General features: G+C 35.1%; 1 long non-coding RNA gene across 1 annotated transcript in view; it reads right to left on the bottom strand.

Annotated features, from left to right (window-relative positions):
- Nucleotides 1-3,916: 3,916 nt before the first annotated feature.
- Nucleotides 3,917-23,913, bottom strand: part of LOC122736288 — a 230,642-nt gene continuing 210,645 nt past the window's right edge. Inside the window, exon 3 of the long non-coding RNA XR_006354182.1 lies at nt 3,917-4,020. This is a non-coding gene — a long non-coding RNA (uncharacterized LOC122736288). The remainder of the gene's footprint in view (nt 4,021-23,913) is intronic.

Raw genomic sequence — 23,913 nt, 5'->3', positions numbered from 1 at the left:
TATGTTTCTTTGATATGCTTAACTTTTTTACAAATGAATTTTGTTATTGTTTTTCTAATTCAGTAAAATAATTTAATAAAAAATGGAATTTACCCCTTCACAGGTTAACTTGAGAGAGATTATAGTATGTTAAATTTGCTTTGTTGTTAGTTTTGCACATAGCTGCATTTGAATTCTTTCTTTTTTGTATTTTTAAGATAATTTCCACTTTGGTTATACAAATTTATTTCAGGAAGAGCTGGACCCTATGTTCTGCTTTGGATGGTTATGAATTTTAATGCTTGTTATTTGACTGTTTCAGTAATAATACCATCTGCTATAATTCACTGTTGATGTACAAGTGGTATTGTGTGTTATAGCTTTTTTTATTTGCATGTTCACCTTGCTAGTTATTTTCTGATAATTGATATATTGATGTTGCGACTGTTATTGCTGCTGATTTGAATTTTCATCCTCAGCTAAATTGTTTTGCTAATTGCTTATTGCTCTTGCCGATTGATTAAAATATTTGCATTATGGACTCACAGTGGGATTCTTGGTGCTTAGAGATTATCACCATATGGGTGTTGATATGCAAAAAGGACTACCGATACTTGGAGTTGATCAAGCATATAATAAAAATAATGTTGTCAAAGCTTTGAAGGACAATATAACAGAGTTGTGACACTATGAGATAGTTTAGCACCACTTGATAAAGAGATTCTTTATGAATTACTAAAAAGGAATATTCAACAATACTGTAAAATATCAATAAAGATTTCACATCTCTCTACCAGTTATTAAATTATTTACTTAGTAACATCAATAACTGAAGATAATGTATATAACACAAAATTTGGGATCCCAATTTAGAACTACATTTGCAGCATAACATACAGAAAGGTAAGATGATTTTTGACATCTGGATATTCAGGTGCAAGTGATGCTGAGTCTGCATATTCTTTGCCATCTATGAAAGCAGATGGTTTACGTGGGTGTAAGGTGGGATGCTCTAAGTAAAATAGTGGGGCATTAGGAGACAACATAAAGCAGGATTCATTAAGTCAGTGAGAGAAAGATCATCATTACTGCATAGAAGGAATGGTTTAAATTGCACTTGAATTTGAAAAATAACTGGACTCTAATTGACACAAACATTTTACCTCTTTGAAACCCCACTGACTAAAACTTGTTCATGAGAGGAGGCATAGAGAAACAAGATTGGCATTTTAGAATTTGAAATGAAGGACAAGTTGGTGGAAATAGTCAGGTGAAAAACTTTTGGACTTTTGAGAGATTTGTGACTGGCAACCCACATATGATATGGTAAACATTTACAAAAACCTTAAAAATGTATTAGGATGGGCAGCTAGGTGGCACAGTGGATAGAGCACTGGCCCTGGAGTCAGGAGTACCTGAGTTCAAATCCGGCTTCAGACACTTAACACTTACTAGCTGTGTGACCCTGGGCAAGTCACTTAACCCCAATTGCCTCACTAAAAACAAAACAACAACAACAACAACAACAACAAAAAAAAAAAACCAATGAATTCTTGGGGGCAGCTAGGTGGCTCAGTGGATAAAGTACTGGCCTTGGATTCAGGAGGACCTGAGTTCAAATCCAGCCTCAGACACTTGACACTAGCTGTGTGACCTTCAGCAAGTCACTTAACCCTCATTGCCCCACAAAAAAAAATTTTTTTTAATGTATTAGGATGGTGAAATAAACTAAGCATATGTAGTGGTGAAAGATGAAATGACTTGAGGAGACAAAGGTTTAAGCTTCCAAACATACTGATTTTTAAGCAATGCATGCCAATTGCCTAACAAATTGAGACCAGTCATCTTCCTCAGCTTCATTGGACCCCAAATACAAGATACATTATACATTAAAAACAATTGTGTACATTCAAAACATTTTATTTATAAATTTATTCATTTGTACATTTAAAAACAATTAATCAAGTAAGACCAAAAGAGAACAATAAACCAGGATATAACATTAGGGAATTTTATTTCTACTTGGAGAAAAGATTAGGAACTTTCCAAATTGGGAGGAAGAGAGCAAACAGATGCAATTCCTTGAAATCAAAAAAGAGGAGTCCCACTCCCCCTAATCTCTGTGAACAATAAAAGAAACATAGAAACAATAAGTGATTGATCAGTATGGGATCAGTTTCAATATAAAATATATGGACTGCTTGAGAGGCACAATTGGGAGAAAAAACTCCTTGTATCCATCTTTGAGTTTCTGTTCTAGATAAACTATAGCCTCAGTTAGGAATCTCTAAATAGCAGATAGAGGTGGTCCAGCTTCCCAGCTACACAGGGTTAAGTTCAGACAGTACAATAAGCTTTTCTCCCAGAATACAATTTTCTTACAGGACAGAAGTAGAACTAGATCCATAGCTGAATAGAAAGAAACTAATAACTCCAGAAGTGAGTCACAAATGAAATCAGTATAGTTCACTCAGTTGTGACAGTCACTTGCTATCCTAATTCCTTCAATCCCATCACACAGTCTATGACTGCAACATATACATTTCAGTAAAGAGGAAAGAAGATATCTGACTTTATAATCCATGTGTACAATAGGTTACATAGTTAAGGGCAGTAAGCCTTGAATAGGAAGAACAAGGTCAGACTGGAATAAGGTCAAATGAGTATGGTCATATATAGAGAGAGTACAGGTGAGTAGAAGAGACCTTAAGCAGAACCCACCTAGTTTTAAAGAGTTGTTAGATTCAGTGCTCAAGATGGTGGATAGATCTGGTGAAGTCCAGAAAGATTCTCACTGGGAAACCCATATGCAAATTGTTCAGAAATATCTGTCAAAACATTGGCTAAAACTATAGGGAGAGTGATACTTTGGGTGTATAGGAGTCTATGATAAAGTTTTTAAAAGATAGTTGCATGGGCAAGAATGATCTCTTTAAAACAGGAATAGAAAGGACAAAAAAGAGATTTAAATACATGACATCTTTTAAGGACTAGATAAATAGACTTGTCATACATTACTACTATAGAGGAGATGGCCAGAAATAGGTCAAATGCACTCAAGGAAAAAAAATGGTGCTTTGGTACTTAAGAATCTGAGGGCTTTGGCAAAAGTTAAACGGGGCCAAATAGGGAGGAATCTATGCTACCATTGATAATGATCAAATCAACAATTCCTAAGAGTTCTTTTCCATTTCATTGGACTATTGTAAAGGTAAATGAAATTTAAAAGGTGGGTTTTACTGTTATGTTGAGCAATGGAGCATGTGACCATCAGTTTCAATAATACTAGGAAATAAATTGGAAGACAATATATACATAGTTTTTTTTGTTGGCTTTGGATTTAGAAAAATGAGCAACAAAAGTACCCACATGTGGTGTTTGGAGATAGGTCTGACTCATGCCAGTCCTCTGACAGTTTATTTTTGATAATGGAATGAAATTAGACACTCGTTCAACTGTTAACAGAAAGAAATTTGCTTAGCCTTAGCAGGAGGGTATTCAACAATAATACAGATTGAGGACACTCCAATTGGCCCTCTTGCCAAGCATTTGAGTATGCCTGGAGCTCCTTGTGGCCATCATATGCTCAGCAAATAGCACTTATGTTAAGAAAAATAGCTTTTAAGTTAAGAGCCTGAGCCTTTAGTGCCAATCAAGGTTTGAAGATAGTTTAAATCATTTAAGCAAAAAAACCTAACTGAACCACCATAGGGATAGAGGTTAGAATTTTGCTCCTACCATACTCTATCCCTTGGTGGTAAGGACCTTAAGGTGTTCTAGACAACCTTCCACCACTTAAATGAATATAGAATGGTAACTTTCTGACCTTGATGTCCACTATTCAAGAAACCTTATAAAAGCAGTATTAGAGGAACAATAAAGAAAACAAAATAAAATAGCTACCTGAAGGAATGAAGTAATATGAGAAATCCCAGACTCCATCTCTTCTCCTCTTCCAATACACCTTTGTAAGTACTGAGTTCCAGCTCAAAATGATCATGCCCATGTGGATGATGATTCTGCAGTTCATAGTGAATTTTTCTATGTAAAAAAGAGGCCATAAGCAGGAGCAACACCAGAAGCATAAGCACTACAGCAAAAAATTATGACATTTCCTGCATTGTCACTGATCTTCATTATGGCTCAATGAGAATAGCCTTATATCACAAACCACTTAGTAGTTTTTGGCCCAAGGATACCTGCATCAGGGGTTTAATGAAGGAAATTTACAAAAATGTTCATGAGAGGCCTCTGAAATTTCCTTTTTCCTGGGGACCTGAGTAGATACATTTCCTCCTCCCCCTCAAAACAATACATTCCCTACCTGAAGAAGAATTCACTGAAAATTGTACTAATAGCAATACGGAGGAACCAATCAACTCTAAATTATGGTAGATAATGGACCATAGTGGACCTGCCTTTTGTTACTATTTATGTGTGATGTTTAAAATCTAAATGTGGATCCTAATCTTCCCTGCCCCCCCCCATTTTGGGGGGTAAACTGGCTAAGACTTACTGATAAATTCAGCAAGAGTTTAGACTTTTAAGGATTTATTAAAATGTATTAGAAGTTAGTGAAGAGAGAGAGTGGAAAACCCCAGTTTAGATCTATTCGGTATAGCCAGAGAGAAACACTTGCTTTTCCTAGAAGTCCATGTGAATTCCCCATCATGCCAAAGTCCTGGACAAAAAGGGGGACCCTCCTTTTCTCTGTCTGCTGCCACCAAGCCAGTTGCAGATGAAAAGAGAGATCCAGCAAGCCAGCCTCTGCTTCCTACTTTCTGTTTCCCTCCCCAAAAGGGGAGGTCCTTCAAGATGATTGGTTGAGAGTGGTCGCTTGCTGATGTCAGTAGTGCACCACCTCAGAGAACAACACCCCACTCAGGGCCAGCCAGGTGTGGCCTCCATTTTGATGGTCTTGAGGTGGGGCCCCTAGGTGTCTGCCAAATCCCATTATTTTATCACATATGCCAATGACCACTTTTCTGCCATTTAGATGCCACTGCTACTTAGAAACACTCTGCTGTCCAATTCTGTCAGGTACACTACTAGGACAAACTCTGACCACTTCTGCAGCTGCCAGGTCTCTGATTAGTACCATTCATCCCTGAGTCTCTGATAGCTGCCTGTTGGCTATTGCTGCTTAGGAGTTTTGCTGCTACCATTAGCTACTGCCCATATCTTTGGACTTATGCTATTGACTACTGACTCCAGAGCCCACTCCCTCAAAGTTAATTGTTAGGTCCCAGTGCCTGGACCTGAATTCTATAGAAGGTGCTGCCACTGTCCCCTGTGCTAATATAAGAAAAGTGTCAATACTGGTGCCTGAGCTCTGCTGCTCTGATTTGACCCAAGCAATTCTGTCCTGTTTGACCTCTCCTCACCATCATGCTGAAATTGAGTGTTCTCATAGACCTGAGATCTATAGCACTGCCCTTTCTGAGCTCAACTCCGACAATACTGGGACTATGTACTATAGACCAGAGTGTCATGGTCTACCATAGTTAATGAGGTATGAAACTACCCCACTGAAAGCTAAAAGAAGTACAAAATATTCATGGCAATTATACCAGAACTTCAGTTGTCCTTCTTGCCTGTGATCATCCACTCCAAAGCAGAAAATACCTTCTAAAGCTAGAAACTCCCCACTGAAGGTTCCTAGGAACTTCTAAGAATTGATCCTCATATAGCTGACACACACAAAAAAGATTGAGCTTAGAAACAATTCATCAATGCTAAGAGAAAGACACAAAACAAAATGAAAAGACACAAAGTCAGAGACCTCTGGGCCAGTTCAGGTCTCTATTTGCCATGTGCAAACAAGCGATAGCAATTTCTTTTAAGGTAAGGGAGCATGTCTTGCACCTGATCTGAGAAACAAAGAGAGTGAGAGACAAAGAAAGAGGGAGAGACACACAGAGACAGAGAGAAAAACATAAGTAATCAAATCTTCCTATTTTATCTCATTTAATTCTCCCTATTCATTATTTAGTCACAATAGTTCCTCTAGCCAGCGTTATACAAAGTATTTCTTTCCCTGCTTTTCTAATGTGTTTATGAGGTAACCTTTTGATTGGAAGTTTGGCAGGGAGGAATAAAAGAAATCTTATTTTTTAGAATTTCTTGTTTCTGTTGAGTTGTTTCTCTAAATTTTGTTTCTTTTGTTTTACTGAAATATCTAATTCCTCAAACTCTTCTTTTTTGTTGATCAAAGTGTTTAGAGATATAATGTTCCCCTGATGACCACTTTGGTTATGTTACTAAAATTTCATTATCTATCCTCATTCTTATTTTCTTTCAAGAAATTATCTATTGTTTGTTCTTTTAATATCCAATTCTTTATAACTGAATTTGGCTTCATTTAAATTTGAATCCTAATAACTTACTCTCAGTTTTTATTATTTTGTAGTCAATAAATGATGTGATTAATATTTTTGCTTTTTTAGCATTTGCTATAGGATTTTTATGCCATAACACATGGTTAACTTTTGTACATGCATGGCTGGGAAAGCATATTCCTCTTGACTCTAATTCATCTTCAAGAATCCAATTCAATCTTCAGCAATTTATCAGACCAAATCTTCCTAAGATTCTGTTTAGGTAGTGCAAAGCCAAGATATAGGAGAAACAGTAGCAACCTTTCCAAACTCTCAACATTCCCACCCAAAAAGCCTTTTGAAAAACCACCTCAGATCAAATTTTGGAGTTGCAGAGGAAGCAAAACATGAGACATTTTCCCAGTGTAAGACAACTTAAGAAGTTGGCAGGAGGAGTTTGTGCATTAGGGTAGGGACCAGCCTAGGATGCAAGCTACAGCAGCAACAGAAGCAAGCCATAGACGTGGCTGTCATAACAGTAGTAGCACAGACCAGCAAAGAAAAAACTAACATTTCTCCTTGGATCACATGACCTTTGAAGCACTAGAAACTTGTAGACCCCCTGAAATATGTATGAAAACAGCAGCACAAAAAAAGGCTAAGGGTTGGGGCACTACTTCTCTAACCCTAGGTGAGCAGAGCCTATCTTTAAAGTTCAAAATCAAGAAATAGGTTTAAAATGTAAGCATACGGGGGGGGGGCAGCTAGATGGCGCAGTGGTTAAAGCGCTGGCCCTGGATTCAGGAGTACCTGAGTTCAAATCCAGCAGCAGACACTTAACACTTACTAGCTGTGTGACCCTGGGCAAGTCACTTAACCCCCATTGCCCCGCCAAAAAAAAAAAAATGTAAGCATACAAGGAAAAGGGAACTTGGCCATAAAAAGCTAACATGGTTGCAAGGGAAGGCCAAGACATAAACTCAGAAGACAAAAACATGAAAATATCTATAGGAAAAACAATAAATAAAAATGCTAATTTTACCTAAATTCAGCAAGTCTACCTGGAAGATTAAATAAAGAGATGAGTGGTGGGGGGAAAATGGAGGAAAAAATGAATGATCCAAGAAAATTATGAAAAGAGAACAGCTTTATAAAAGAAGCACAGAAATACTTAAGAAAAGCGCTCTTTCAAAAGCAGAATTAAAGAATGGTCAGACAAGTTGTGGTATATTATTGCATGGAATATTATTGTGCAATAAGAAATGATGAACAGGATGATTTCAGAAAAACATGGAAAGACTTACATGAACTAATACACAGTGAAGGAAGCAGAACCAGGAGAATATTCTTCACAGTAACAGCAATATAGTATGATGAACAACTTAGCCTATGAATTACTTAGCTATTCACAGCAATATAATAATCTAAGACAATCCCAAAGGACTCATGATGAAAAATGCTACCCATATCCAGAGAAAGAATTGATGTCATCTAGATATAGGCCAAAGAATGCTACTTTTCATATTTTATCTCTCTTTTTTTGTTTTGTTGAAATTTTTTTCCACATAATGGCTAATATGGAAATATTTTAAATGATTATACATGTATAATCTATATTAGATTGCTTATCATCTTAGAGAGGGAGAGAAGAGAAAGGCAGCAATATAATTTGAAGCTGAAAACTTAAGAATCAATGATGAAAATTGTTTTTATGTGTAATTAGGTGGAAATTGTTTTTTAAAAAAAAGCAAAATTGGACAAATTTTTAAAAGAACAAAAAAGCTCCCTGAATAAAATAATTCCTTAAAAATTAGATTTTGGTGCAGCTAGAAGTCACAGTGGATAAAGCACTGGCCCTGGATTCAGGAGGACCTGAGTTCAAATCCGGCCTCAGACACTTGACACTTACTAGCTGTACCACCCTGGGCAAGTCACTTAACCCCAATTGCCTCACAAGAAAAAAAAATTAGATTTGGTCAAGTAGAAGAAGTTAGCGACTCCATATCAAACATTAAAGAAAAGTAAAACTAAGTTTAAAGATGAAAACAATAGAAGAAAAAGGAAAAATATCTCATCAGAAAAACAACTGACCTGGAAAATACATTGAGGAGAGATAATATGAAAATTATTGATCTACCTGAAAGTTATTCTCAAAAAAAAAAAGATCCCAGGTGTCATATTTCAAGAAATTACAAATGAAAACTGTCTCAATAGCTTCAATCAAGAGGCTGAAATAAAAATTGAAAAATGTGCCAATCACTTCTACAAGAAATCCCAAAATGAAAACTCCCAGAACTATTATAGTCAAATTCCAGAGCTCCCAAGTGAAACAGAAAATATTGTAAGAATTCAGTACAAAACAATTCAAATAATATTGTAAAGCCATAGACAAGATTACACAAGACTTAGGAGCTTCCACATAAAAGGAATGAAGGTTTTGGAACATCATATTCTGAAAGGCATAGGAGCTAAGATTATAAACAGGAATAAAATACCCAGGAAAAGTCAGTATAATCCTTCAGGAGAAAATGTGGATATTTAATAAAAGAGAGTACTTTTGAGGCAGCTAGGTGGCATAGTGGATAGAGCACCGGCCTTGGAGTCAGGAAGACCTGAGTTCAAATCCGGCCTGAGACACTTAACACTACTTACTAGCTGTGTAGCCTTAGGCAAGTCACTTAACCCCAATTGCCTAAAAAAAAAAAAACAAAAACCCAACAACCGAGTACTTTCAAACATTCCTGATATTCTTTTAAAATCCAGCTTAATAGAACATTTGTCATTAAAATATAAGGCTTAATAGAAGCATAAGTCTCTTCCTGAGACTCAAAAAAATAATTATTTATGTATTCCTATATTGGAAGATGATAAATGTAATTCCTAAGAGCTTCATTAGAGGAGTTAGATGCAGGGCATAGTTGTGCTTTGAATACATTGTGATGACATAAAAAAATGATGGGGTAGGGAAAAAAGATGCACTAGGAAAAGGATAATGGAGGAGTAGAATGGGACAGTTTATCTCACATAAAAGAGGCATGCAAGGAACAACTTTTTTTCTGGTTTAGAATTTTATTTTCCAAATTACATGTAAAAACAAATTTTGACATCAATTTTTTAAAACTTTGTGTTCCAACTTCTCTTCCTCCCTCCCTCCCCACATCCCACCTCCAAGAACTCAAGCAATTCACCCTAAGTTATACGTGAGTAGTCATGCAAAACATCTCCACATTAGCCAGATTGTGAAAGAAAACAGACAAAAATAAAACTTCAGATTAAGGAACTATAAAAAAAAATTATGCTTCAATCTGTTTTCAGATACCATCAGTTCTTTCTCTGTAGATAGATTGCAATTTTCATAAGTCCTTCAGAGTTATAGTGGATCATTGCATGGCTGAAAATAACCATGTGCTTCACAGGAGATCATCTTACACTATTGCTGTTATTTTGCAAACAGTACATTTTACTCTGCTTCAGTTCATATAGGTCTTTCTGGGTTTTTCTGATAGAATCCTGTTCATCATAACTTTTATATAGTACCTTAAACTTGACAAAGAATTTTCTTCACAATAGCCCAACAAAGAAAGTATCATACGTTTTGCCATTATAATCAATCATCATAACTGTTTCCCTCCAACCTATTCCCTTTCCATGATATTTATTCTATTTTTATCTTATTTTACCCTATTTTTCTTCAAAAGTGTTTTGCTTCTGACTGTCCCATCCCCTGTTCTGCACTCCCCCCCCCCTTTTTTTTTTAACAAATTAACAGCAATAGTGTAAGATGATCTGCTGGGAAGCATGTGGTTATTTTCAGCAAGGCAATGATCCAATATAACCTTGAAGGACTTATGAAAATGGCAACCCATCTTCAGAGAAAGAACTGATAGTATCTGAAAACAGATGGAAACACAATTTTTCCATTTTTTTTTTGTTCCTCTTTGACAATTCCTCAATCTGAAGTTTTGGGGTTTTTTTGACTGTTTTCTCTCACAACCTAGCTAATGTGGGAATATTTTCTGTGACTACTCATGTATAACTTATTTTGAAATGCTTGAGTTCTAGTGGGTGGGGGGTGGGAATGGAGGAGGAAGAGAAGTTGGAACACAAAGTTTAAAAAAATTGATGTTAAATTTTATTTTTACATATATGTTGGAAAATAAAATTCTATTCAATAGAAAAAAAGGAGATATTCTAAACAGAGAGACCCTTGGGGTCTGATAAATTTAAACATGTTTTGGGAACATGTGCAGGAGGACCAAATGTGTCCTTAGTTTCACCTTATGATGTTTAAACCCCTAAAACACAGCCCTAGTGAAAAAGGTACCTTCCTCAGGGGACATGTTGGGACCCCATGAATTCCAGAATAGGATGTGAAACTCCCACAAGGAGGAGATCAAGATAATCAGGAGATAACCTACTTTTCTCACTATAAATATAAGCATTTTCATCTCCCTATGGGAGACACCTTTATCCTTTGGGTGATTTTCCCTGTGGCCACCAGTCTTTTAATAAAACTTGGAAACTGAAAAAAAAAAAAGAATATTCAAATCTTGACAGAGGTGATGAATGTATAGGCCTTGAATGTTGAATAAAGTTATTATCTTTTGAAAATAATATAAAATCAGTCAACTAATCATTTCTTTTTTGTTTGTTTTATTTTTGTTTTTTGCAGGGTCATGGGGGTTAAGTGACTTGTTCAGGGTCACACAGCTAGTAAGTGTCAAGTGTCTGAGGCCAGATATGAACTCAGGTCTTCCAGAATCTAGGGCCAGTGCTTTATCCACTGCACCATCCAGCTGCCCACAGCTAATCATTTCTCATAGTATAGTAGCATTCCATCACAATCATATGATACAATTTATTTAGCCATTCCCCAATTGAAGGCCATCCCCTAAATTTTCAGTTCTTTGCCATCACAAAAAGAGCTGCTATAAATATTTTAGAACATGTAGGTTATTTTCCTTTTTCCCTGGTCACTTTGGAAAACAGACCTAATAGTATTATGGCTAAGTCAGAGGGTGTAGGCAGTATTATAACTCTTTTAGGCACAATTCCAGATTACTCTCCCAAATCATTGAATCAGTTCATAGTTTCACCAACACTGAATGTCCCAATTTTTCCACGACCCTCCAACATTTGTCATTTCCCTCTTCTATCATGTTAGTCAACCTTATGGAGGTGAGATGATATTTCAAAGTTGTTTTAATCTCCATTTCTCTACTCAGGAGTAATTTAGAACATTTTTTCATATGACTATATATAGCATTGATATCTTTATCCAAAAACTATCTGTTCCAATACTTTGACCATTTAACAATTGAAGAATGACTGATATTCTTATAGTTTGACAAAGTTCTCCATGTATTTGAAATATGAGACCCTTATCCAAGAAACTGTCTATGAAAAGTTTCCCCAATTTTTTGTTTTTCTTATAATCTTGGATATATTGGTTTTATTTGTACAAAACCTTTTTGAGTTAATGTAATTAAAATTATTCATTTCATACCTCACAATGTTCTCTCTCTTGTTTATTCATAAATTCTTCTATCTGTAAGTTCCATGTTCTTCTAGTTTTCTTATGAGATCTTTCTTTGTTTCTAGATAATGTATCTATTTTGACCTTATCTTGGTAAATTGTGTATCTACTCAATTTCTTCTAGACTGTGTTCCAGTTTTTCTAACAATTTTTACCAAATGATTAATTCTCTTGCCAAAAGCATAAATCTTTTCATTTGTCAAATGCAACATTACTACTGTGTATTGTATGTCTACTTTGTTCCACCAAGCTACTTTTCTATTTCTTAGATAGGACTAGATAGTTTTGATAATTTCCACCTTATAGTTTGAGATTGGTACTGCAAAGCCACCTTCCTTTATATTTTTTCCATTAACTCCTTTTATATTCTTAATCTTTTGTTCTTCCAAATGGAATTTGTTATTATATTTTAGCTCAACAAAATTATTTTTTTATAATTTAATTGGGAAGGCATTGAATTAGGAGGAGTTGTCATTTTTGTTATATTGGTTCTACCAACCCGTGAGCAGTGAATATTTCTCCAATTATTTAAATCTTCCCTTATTTATATAAAAAGTGTTTTATAATTATGTTCATGTAGTTCCTAGGTTCATCTTGGCAGGTAAACTCCTGGGTATTTTATAATGTCTATAGTTATTTTAAATTGGATAGCTTTTAGAAGCTCTTCTTCTGGTGTTTCGTTGGTAATATAGAGAAATACTGATGATTTATGTGGGTTTATTTTATATCCTGGTATGGAACTAAAATTATTCATTATTTTCACTAACAATTTAGTTGAATCTCTAGGATTTTCCAAGTATATCATTGTATAATCTACAAAAAAGATATAGTTTTATTACCTCATTGCCCATTCTGATTCCTTCAATTGTTTTTTCTTCTCACTGCTATTTCTAGCATTTCTTTTTTTTAATATTTTACTTTTCCCTAATTACATATAAAAGCAATTTTAACATCCTTTTTTTAAAAAAATGTGAATTCCAAATTCTCTCTCTCCCTCCCTCCCATATCCCCAGTGAGAAGGCAAACAATTTAACATAGGATATGCATATGTAGTCATGCAAAACACATTTCTATGTAAGTCATGCTATAAAATACAGTCCAAAAAAAGCACATTATTCCATCATATACAACAAATTGATGAGTGGTACCTGTAAAATTTTGTATGATCCTGATTATGACTCTTTAGTATTTGAACTCTTTCTTTCTGGTTCCTTACAGTATTTTTTTTTCTTTGACATGGAAGCTCAGAATTTTGTCTGTAATATTCTTGGGAGTTTTCATTTGGGGGTTTCTTTCAGGAAGTGATTAATGGGTTCTTTAAATTTCTATGTTACGGGCAGCTAGGCGATGCAGTGGATGAAGCACCAGCCCTGGATTCAGGAGGACCTGAGTTCAAATCCAGTCTCAGATACTTGACACTTACTAGCTGTATGACCCTGGGCAAGTCACTTAACCTCCATTGACTTGCAAAAGCAAAAATTTAAATTTAAATTTAAAAATTTTATGTTACCCTCTGCTTCAAATATTTTGGCACTTTGCTTTTATGAAAGATTATTTGTTCAGAGATTTTAGGTGATCTAAGACACTTAAATTATTTCTCCTTGACTCATTTTTCAGGTCAGTTGTTTTTCTTATGGAATATTTCATATTTTCTTCTCTTGTTTCCTCTTTTAGCTTTGTTGTGTTATTTCTTGATGTCTCATGGAGGCATTAGCTTCCATTTCAAAAATTCTAATTTTATGGAGTTATATTCTTCAGTAACGTTGTATGCCTCTTTTTCTTGTTGTTCAAACATTTTTCAAGTCATGTCTAACTTTTTGTAACTCCACTTATGTTTCTTGGCAAACATAGTAGAGCAGTTTGCCATTGCCTTCTCTAGCTCATTTTACAAATGAGAAAACTGAGGCAAACAGGATTAAGTGACTTGCCCAGGGTAACACAGCTACTAAATGTCTGAGACCAAATCAAACTCAGGAAGATGAGTCTTCTTAAATCCAGGCTTGGAACTCTATTTACTAAACCACACAGCTGTCCCTTAGACTTCTTTTACCAAGCTATTAATTACCTTTTCATGGCTTTTTTCCATTAGCTCTCATTTGGTTTATAAGATCAGATTTGCATGGGGATAGATAGCTATGTCAGAAGCAAGGTGATTGCTTGCCTTATCACATGATTGAACTTCAGCAGAATGGGAACTGGAACATATTAAAATATTGTGAAGAAATATTAATATTAGCCTTAAAGGAATTTTAAAAACACACTCTTTCCAAAATAAGAGAGGGAATCCTTGAAAAAATGGCATTCACATATATCTGCCAATTAGACATAGCTAAAGAAGACTTTTGAGAGTCCCTTGGACAGCAAAGAGATCAAATTAGTTAATACTTAAAGAAATTAATTCAGACTATTCAACACAGACTGAAGCATGCTACTTGGTGCTTTCTCTCTTTTTTTACTTCAGTCTTTTTATGTAAAATTACTAATATGGTAATGTTTTACAAAATTGCACATGTATGACGTATACCGATTGCTTGCAGCCTTAGGGAGAGGGAAGGGGAGGGAAAGAGGAAATGAGAGATACAATTTGGAACTCAAAACTTTAAATATACTGTCCAGGTTTCACAGGCATACACAAATGAGGGCTCAATAGACTTTCAGTTTTATTTCAGAGCCTCCCCAATACTGATCTAGCTCTGGAATGTATGCATCAACCTCATCATTTATGTGTACATCCCTGGAAAGTATACTGCCAAGGCAAATGAACTTATCCATATCATTCACAATTTCTCCATTTGCTGTAACTGATGTTTGGCATGTAACTCATGTAACTGATGGACGGAATGGTGCTGACTGGTGGAAAACCTGCATTTTCTGGGTGTTAATCATTAGGCCAGAATTAGCACAAGCAGCAGAGAATTGATCCATACTTTGTTGCATCTTGGCCATAGAGGCAGCATTGAGTACACAATCTTCTGCAAACATAAAATCATACACCAACCCTCCCTCCAGTTTAGTGTTGGCTTATAGTCTTTTCAAGTTAAATAATTTACCTTCAATGCCACTTTTGTCCTCATTTAAGGCATCCGACAACATTGCTGAAAACATAATGCTAAAAAAGCATGGTACAAAACACACAGCCCTGCTTTCATTCCATTGGTGACTAGGAAAACTTCAGAGCATCATCCATTATCCAGAATCCATGCAAGCACATCATCATGCAGGAGTCAGAATATTTTCATATCAAAATGGCAACCATGAAGAGATAGAAATTTATGAAAGATCTCGTCTTTAGGACTTCTATAACTTAGACACTGCCTAAGGAAGTTTCTGAGCAGGAAAACCAAGTCAACTTGTAAAGCTCTTGCTCCTTCTACAAAATGGCAGACAGAAGAGTGTTCCAGGTATATATCTGTATTGTTTATATTGCCTTTTGTCACTCTCTTGCACCAAAATAATTACATAGACATAAACTATTGAATTCTGTAGTGTTTACACTCTCACTAGCCCTAATGAACATGACACTATGATTCAAAAGTCAAAAGCAAGAACTGAGTTGAGAAACTCTGGGTCTTAGCAAGGTGACATTAGGTAACTTCCAAACCCTGTGTGCTTTGTCCTGTTTTCCCACAGGCATATAAGCAAGAGACTTATCTGCTTTTTATTTATCATTACTGTATATACTCATCATTTGGGGAATCACTAAACAAACTGCAGTATAAGGACATATTGATATATTATTGTATTATAAGAACTGATACATATGATGAATACAAAGAAGCAGAGGTAGAACTGATGCAGTGAAGTAAGCAGATCTAAAAAACCATATAAACAGTAATGTAAATAATGTACACTTACAATAATATAAATGGGGAACATTGCACAACAAAAAAAATAAAATAAAAGTAAATGTAAAAAACTTATAAACCTCAAGGAGGACTCAAATGAAGAGATTTAGAAGAAACCTCCAGCCTACCCCTTGACAGAGGTGTGAGGTTCACAAGTGTTACACATCACACATATTTTCAGACTTTCTCAATGTAATGATCAATTGCACATTTTTTCCTCTAACCCAGCTCCCTAGCATTTGTCATATGGAATGGCTCTTGGGAAAGGTAATATATTTATACATTGGATACTATGGTGATATAAAAAGAAAACATCAATAAATTTTAAGTTAATTTAAATTAATTAATTTAATTTAAAAATAATTTATCTATATAACTGGTTTCCTATAGTTCCTCCAATACTCAGAATAGTACAAAATAAAAGCACAAATCAATAGGGTTATCCTTGTACCCCAGTATAGCAATTCTGAAATATTTTCTATTTGTAACAAAAAGGTCTATCATAAGACTTTCCCATCCCTTGTCATGGTCAGAGAAAATTTCTATGAAAGAAGGAAGGACATTTCCATAACAAGTTTAAGTCTGATTCCTTAAGCCCAAGCCTAAAGTCACAGACTTTCCTATCATAAGTACACCAAAAGAAAATTCCATTAGTTTTCCATGGTTTCGGTTAAAAGTCATAAATACCTTGTTGAATTCCACATTATTCACAAGGTAAAAGAGCCAGGCTCAGAATCAACCACGTGGGAAACATTTCTGTTTAGAAAGGAAATAACACAGTAGGGAAACTGAGTGAATAAGCTCCACCATTACATTAATAAGGCTTTTTTCCTAGTCATTAACACTGACCAGAAAGTTTCCAGAGAGCATGTCTATGAGCAACTTTTAGTATATCCTTTAAATGATGGATTGCTGGCTCAAGAAAAAGATTTATATTTTAATTCAAAACTTAGAGCAAATCAAATTGCAGCTCCAATTCTATTGATTAAAGTTTAGAACAAGATGCGGTTGTTTTCGTGTTGCAATAACAGTTGATAATCAAGAAGTAATAATTAGGGGCAGCTAGGTGGCACAGTGAATAAAGCACTGGCCCTGGATTCAGGAGGACCTGAATTCAAATAAGGCCTCAGACACTTGACACTTACTAGCTGTGTGACCCTGGGCAAGTCACTTAACCCCAATTGCCTCACCAAAAACAAAAAACAAACAAAAAAAAACACACAAAAAAGTAATAATTAACAAAACCATTCATAGACAGTTTTTATTGAGTACATACAAGGCTTTTCCAAAAGCACTCATTCATCATTTTATGTTCATAGCTTAAGCTCATGCCAATGTGAAAATCAATTAAGAAGAAATTAAGGAACTATTCATATTATGAGAGTTTATATATAAAATGAATCCACAATCCATACATAGCCAAGAACAAAAATACTTGTTACTGTTAGCCTGAATATATAACGATAAAACTAAATTGGCTCAAAGATGTAACTTTAATGCATTTAATACATAATTCCAAGTGACATTTCACAATTTACAGAATAAGTAGCCAGACAATTTATTCTATCATTTTAAATGTTATTTCCTAGTATAGGCTGTGGAAGCTTGAGGGGAGAAAGATGGTTTCTCTCTTCTAGGATAATGGGATTTCCAAGTACAACTGAAAAGCCCAATCTAACTTATTACATTTGATATTTAAGGGCCTCCTTCTATCCAGATTTTTAAAAAATTATTACATTGTAGGTACAAACTAAAATAATTTCTTGTATGATGGTTTGTCAAAAGTAAAATGGAAGAAATTAAACACATTAACACAATATCATGAATTTAAAACATTGACCCCAAAACAATTTATTCCCAGGGAAATGGTATTAATATAATTGAAGGAATTTCTGAATCATCTTACCCAAAAAAATGCATCTACCTGGTTAGTTATTCTATACCACACATATTGAGTCCAGAATAGAATAATTAAAACACAGTTACACTTCATGGTTGCAAAATGGCTTTTGTTCTTGCACTACATAAATATTTTACCTTAATGCCAGAGTTCAAATTAGTTTCTATCAAAACTTTTCTCTTACACAGGGTCAAATAACATAACAATTCTAAGACAAAATATACAAATGATTCATCTCAACTTTAAATAAAATTGCATGCAATGTTGTTTGCAGGGTCCTTCCTAGAATCCAGCATAAGATATAGAAATATAAATTATAGTTTATAAAGAAAAAGAAAAAGCTTGAACTGTTGCAAAGGTAAGAAAATTACTTACTTAGCATTGCTAATAGACTAAAGAAAAGAGAACCTTCTTTATCAAATAAGATAAAGTGAAAGGGACAGGCATTAATATTTTTAAGCCTTTTCTGACATATCTAGCCAAATTTTGGAGTACATTCTGAAATAAGAAAATTACATCATGATTTTATATTCCCTCCAGAAAGATATGAATATACATTTTTATTTATTCTTCAAGGACAGAATTTTCAAATTAATGTTTAAATTGTTCACTTGGTAAATATAGTAACAATAGAATTCTGCTTAATTTATGTCATGCTATGATTACACCTCTTTTCTATGTGAATAAGAATATCTAAATAGCTGAGATAAAACTAAAATACGAGTCATATTAAAATTAATTATAACAAATATTTCCTGCCAGTAGCATATTTCAGTTTTTTAAAACCATTAATTCATGGTAAACAAATTTTCTTTCAGTTAATTTATACAAAGAGGAAATGTCTTCATCTCACTTTTATTTTTCTCCTGCTACACTCTCAGCCTGGACAAAATAAAGAGTATTAGGATAAAAAAAGAAATACCCAGACTTTTTTCCTGCTGATTTTTGGAAATTCTCTCCCATCAAAAGTTTAGTTAAAGAGTCAGTGGGAATAACTGTTTTGCAAGAAGGTGAAGTCTGCATTAGACTTGCAATAATCATAAACAACTCCAGCTACTCTGAATATGAAGCTTCAGTAATCACCATAAGAATACATGTATTTCAATTTCCAAAGATCTTCTCAGTGTCAAGAATGTTGTATTCTAGATGTTTCTAGAGTTCATTAATTTTTTCTTTTTCTCAGAGTTTAACCAGAATGGAGCTCTCATATCAGTATCAAAAGGTATATTTAATTTCCAAATCAACTGGCAATTGCCACAAATTAGAATTATCAGATCATTATCACTCAATGTAGAGTTGAGATTTGTGACAGATTATAATCAGAATAGTGCAATGAAATGACAGTGCAAAAGTCAGACAGATAAGTTAACCTGTGAAAGGACCTAATATAAAATTGAGATTTATGTGAGATTTGTATTTTTTTAACCTACCCACACCAAACCACCAGGGACAACAAAAGTGATTTCCGACCACTAAAAGCAAAGTTTTATGTCAGTTTTTATCCAGAGCAAGAATTTAGAAAAGCAAGGTAGTCGCAATAATACTTTTTTTTCCAATTCTTAGCTACCACAAAAAGTTCTGGTATAATAATTTAATGTATACAGTGATAATTTTTTCTGATTAATGGTTTCCTTGGGCAATAGAGTCTCTAGTTTAGAGTATTGCCATTTTAGTCATTTTATTTACATAATTCCAAATTATTCTCTAAAACAATTGTACCATTTCATAGCTGATCAACAAAGGATTAGTGTGCCTGTATTCCCAAAACCCCTCCAACAATGACCATTATTATCATTTTTTGTCAATTTTCAGGGGGTGAGGTGAAACCTCAAAGTTGCTTGATGTTCATTTCTGTTATTATTAGTGATTTGGAGCATTTTATGTGGATATTAATACTTTTCAGTCCTGAGAAATGTTTATTCATATTCTTTAACCATTCATCTATTGGGGTTTGGTTATGATTAAAAAAGAGAAAATAAAATATTCAGATAACACTTAGAAAAAGAAATTGAACAAACCATAAATGAGCTCCCTGAAAATCTTTAAGATGAGATGGATTTGTGAGTGAAATCTACCAAACATTTAATGAAGAATTAATTTTATTATACATGCTATTTGAAAAATAGGTTAAAAGCATTCTTACCCACTAATACCTTTTGTGGCAAAATGTGATTTTGATTCTAAAACCAGGGAGATTCTCAAACAGAAAAAGAAAACTATAGAACAACTTCCCTAGTGAATATCAATGCAAAAAAAATTAAATAAAGTACTAACAAGGAGATTACAGTGTAATATATCACAAATAGCATACAGTATGACTAGGTAGACCTTATTCCAGAAATGCAGAGCTGGTTCAATATTAGTAAAACTATCAGGATAATTGATCATATCAATAATGCAAATGACAAAAATAATATGATTATCTTAATACATAGGAAAAGAAAGCTTTTGATAAAATACAAACCCATTCCTATTAAAACCACTAGAGGGGCGGCTAGGTGGCGCAGTGGATAAAGCACCGGCCCTGGATTCAGGAGTACCTGAGTTCAAATCCGGCCTCAGACACTTGGCACTTACTAGCTGTGTGACTCTGAGCAAGTCACTTAACCCCCATTGCCCCGCAAAAAAAAACAAACAAAAAAAAAAACACTAGAAAATATTGGGATAAATGGAAATTTCCTTAAAATAATAAACAGAGGGGCTGCTAGGTGGCACAGTGTATAGAGCACCGGCCCTGGAGTCAGGAGTACCTGAGTTCAAATCTGGCCTTAAACACTTAACACTTACTAGCTGTGTGACCCTGGGCAAGTCACTTAACCCCAATTGCCTCACTAAAAAAATAAATAAATAAATAAAAATTATAAGCAGTATCTATATAAAACCAAGAACAAGCATTAAAATGGGAATAAATGGAGATTACCTAGAAGTCCTCCCAATAAATCAGGGGTGAATCCAAGATGTCTATTATTACCGTATTATTCAATATAGTTTCATAAATACTAGCTATGATATTAAAACAAGAAAAAGAAATTAAAACAACAAAAATAGGCAATGATAAAACAAAACTATCACTCTTTGCAGATAATATGGTGTACTTATAGGATACTAAGAGAATCGATTTTAAAAAACTAGTTGAAATAATAATTTAAGCAAAGTAGCAGAATATAAAATTCCACATAATATCAACAAAATCTAGGAGGAAAAGAAAGAAAAATTCCACTTAAAATAGAAACATACAAAATAAAATAATTGTTCATCAGTCTCCTAAAAGAAAACTAGAAACTATATGAGCACAATTGCAGAACAACTTTTTAAGCAAATTAAGATGGATCTAAACACATGGAGAAATATTAGTTGCTTTTGTTGAACTCTTCCAGGGTTTTTATTTATTTATTTTTTGCTGACAACAACTCAAATTTTTCTTTGTATCTTTGTGTATAGCCAGTGTGACATTGTTGTCCTCTTCTAAGTTTATGTTTTAATACTCCATGTCACCATAGTAACATTCTATGGTCAGGTTCTTTGTTTTTTCTTCATTTTTCTAGTCTATTTCATGATTTTTCACTTTATGTTAAAGTTGGGTTCTGCTCTTGGATTGGACAAGGCACCATATCAAGCTTCTTGTGCTGGGGTTTGGAATCTTGTTGCTGACTTCTATGGTGGACATGGACTGGTTAGTGTGCCAGGTTGCCAGGCAAGGGTCTCAGTTTTGGCTGGCTCCAGACCTTGCTGCTGGCTCCCTGGGCTGCAACCTACAACTGACTAGCTCAGGCTTGGCCTGTGCTGTGTGAGAAAATAATTATTAATAATGGGGATTTGGGGGGATCCAGTGACCCCCACACACACTCAAGAACTCTGGATGGTTTCTCAGAGCTAGCCCAGAGTCAGTAGAAATGTAAAAGAAATGTAGATTGACCTTCCTGACTACCTGCAGAAAGCTAACTCACTTTGGCAACCCCCAAGTCATGTCAATCAATGGACTTGAATGTTAGAGAGGATAAAAATCCTTGGGGAGAGGGGGATCACACTCTTCTCTTCCTGCTGTGCCTCTCCTGGACACTGACTTACCTTACCTCAGGGCTGGCTCTTCCCAGCCCTCCATCCTGGGATTTTATGCTGGGCTTACACATGGTCAAATTAATAATAAATGCTTTTAGCCAAAAACTGGTGCAATAGCCTCTAATTTATATGTAGCAATATATTAGGAACCCCAGCTATGTTCCCAAATGACTTAGAACAGAGACAGGCTTTCCCCCAATATTTCAAACAACATAGCTGGACCTTGCTCCCATCCCACCCCAGTGAGAAAAACCATTTTTCCTGAGTCTCCAAACTGTCTTGGACTGGAAAAATGCTTCACTGCTCCAAAATTCATTTTGATGCTTTATTCCAAGGTTGTTTAGAGGGGAATTTTGGAAGGGCTAGGAGAGTTCCTGCCTCTACCCTCTTGTCTCCAGAAGCCCATAGTTTAACCTTTTCTTTTTTTCTTTTTTTTTTTAGTGTGACCTTTTCTAACCTAGGTCTTCGATACTTGGGTGACAGGCAACTGGGAATTCAGTGCCGTGGCAATACTACCTGTTAGCACTGGAGATGGCTACACCAGCAGCAGCTGTACCAGGAACACTCATTCCCCAGTTATGTTAAAGAGATTGAGCATATAGCTAGAACGAGATTACAGGGGACCCCTGTAATTGCACTAGATACAGAACCAGGTACCATCTGGCAATTCCATTGCACATCATTCAGTTCTTGGTTGCAGAAGATTCAGAAGTGATTCTGGCTGGTCACAAGGGAGTAGGGACCCTACCACAGTATGAAAATTCTAGGAAAGAGATTTTGTGGTCTGCAGAGAGCAGTGACCCTACTTGAGTAAGAACCAGAACACAGACCAGGGGAATGGTAAACACACCTCTACCCAATCTCACCAACTTGGAAGCACCAATATCTAACAGACCCCCAGAACTAGCTATGAAAACAACAAGATGAAAATGCCTGAAACTTGGGACATAGCCCGTCCCACTAAGCCTAGGATGAACAAAGCACCTATCTAACTTAAAGTGAAAAAAACATGAAATAAGAACCTGACCACAAAAAAATGACAGTGAGGCACAAGACTTATGAGAAGAAAACAAAAAAGTGAAAGTATCTAAACACAATGTCTCAAAGAAAAATGCAGAAATGAAACAAGTGCAATAAGAATTCCTACCTGATTAAGACAATTACCAAAGATAATTACAAAGGTAAATTGCTACCTACCTCCATATCAACCATTCCTTAGCTCTTCCTGAAGCCATACTGGCTCATGGGGAGATGACCATCTTCCAGGATTAGCCTGTTAAGGAGGACTCTGACAAGAATCTTACCAACATTTACTAAAAGAGGGACACAACTCCCCTACCCAACTGTAATTTTCACAGGACGCCCAATTTTCTTTTCCCATATAGGGATGGACAATGGAGACATACTTGAACTCCTGGGGCATAACCTCCTCTTTCCATATAGCCCAGAAAATTTCAGACAGGAATGGAATCATCACCAGGTGCTTTGCCACACAAGATGAGCCTAATGGCATTCAAAATTTTTCTTCAGTTGAAAGTTTGACTAGAGAAGGATCCACTTATTTAAGATTTTAAAATAAATATAAAAAATTCTAGTAGTTTCCCATGGCCTATCTTTGATCCTTCACAAAGTTTTGAGAGATACAAGGGACCTCAACAGTTATCCCACTCTACCATGTGTGTGTTGATAATGTAGGTAATAATTTCTCTAACTAACCAGTTGTAATCTCTACTTTTGACTATGCACTCTCTCTTTTTTTTCCTTCCTCTCCCCAGCATCAAATCCTTTAGCTGCTTATCTTCAAAACAGTTATGTGGATATATGATATTTTTCCTACGATGGATAGTTTGTAATTTCATCACAGAGACACTGGAGGATTTTAGTCAGGCTATTTCATGTTAAAGCCTTAATCCTTTTTCTAGCTATAAAATATGACTTTCTCTTTTTATTTTTCATGCCATACTTTCTGAAATATTTTATTAGAAAAATTAGAATCTATAGGTTTGTAACTCTGTCCCAGATATGGCACAATTGTAAAAGTTGTGTTGTTGTTTAGTCATATCTGACTCTTTATGACTTTATTTGGTGTTTTCTTGACAAAGATGCTGGAAGTCTTGGAGAAGAAAAACAAAGTTCAAATGCTTTCTAATTCATTCCCTTCTGCCCCCAAATTTCTGCCAATGTTCACTCCTGTCAAGGAGACATTTCAGCAAAATCTGACTACTGCTGTGTTCATTCCTTACAGACTTCGTTTAAATATCTTATAATAAATTAGGT

The sequence above is a fragment of the Dromiciops gliroides genome, chromosome 1, assembly GCF_019393635.1.
Source record: "Dromiciops gliroides isolate mDroGli1 chromosome 1, mDroGli1.pri, whole genome shotgun sequence".
NCBI lineage: Eukaryota > Metazoa > Chordata > Mammalia > Microbiotheria > Microbiotheriidae > Dromiciops > Dromiciops gliroides.
The sequence above is the reverse complement of the archived record's forward strand: the minus strand, read 5'-3'. Positions and strand labels throughout refer to the sequence as shown.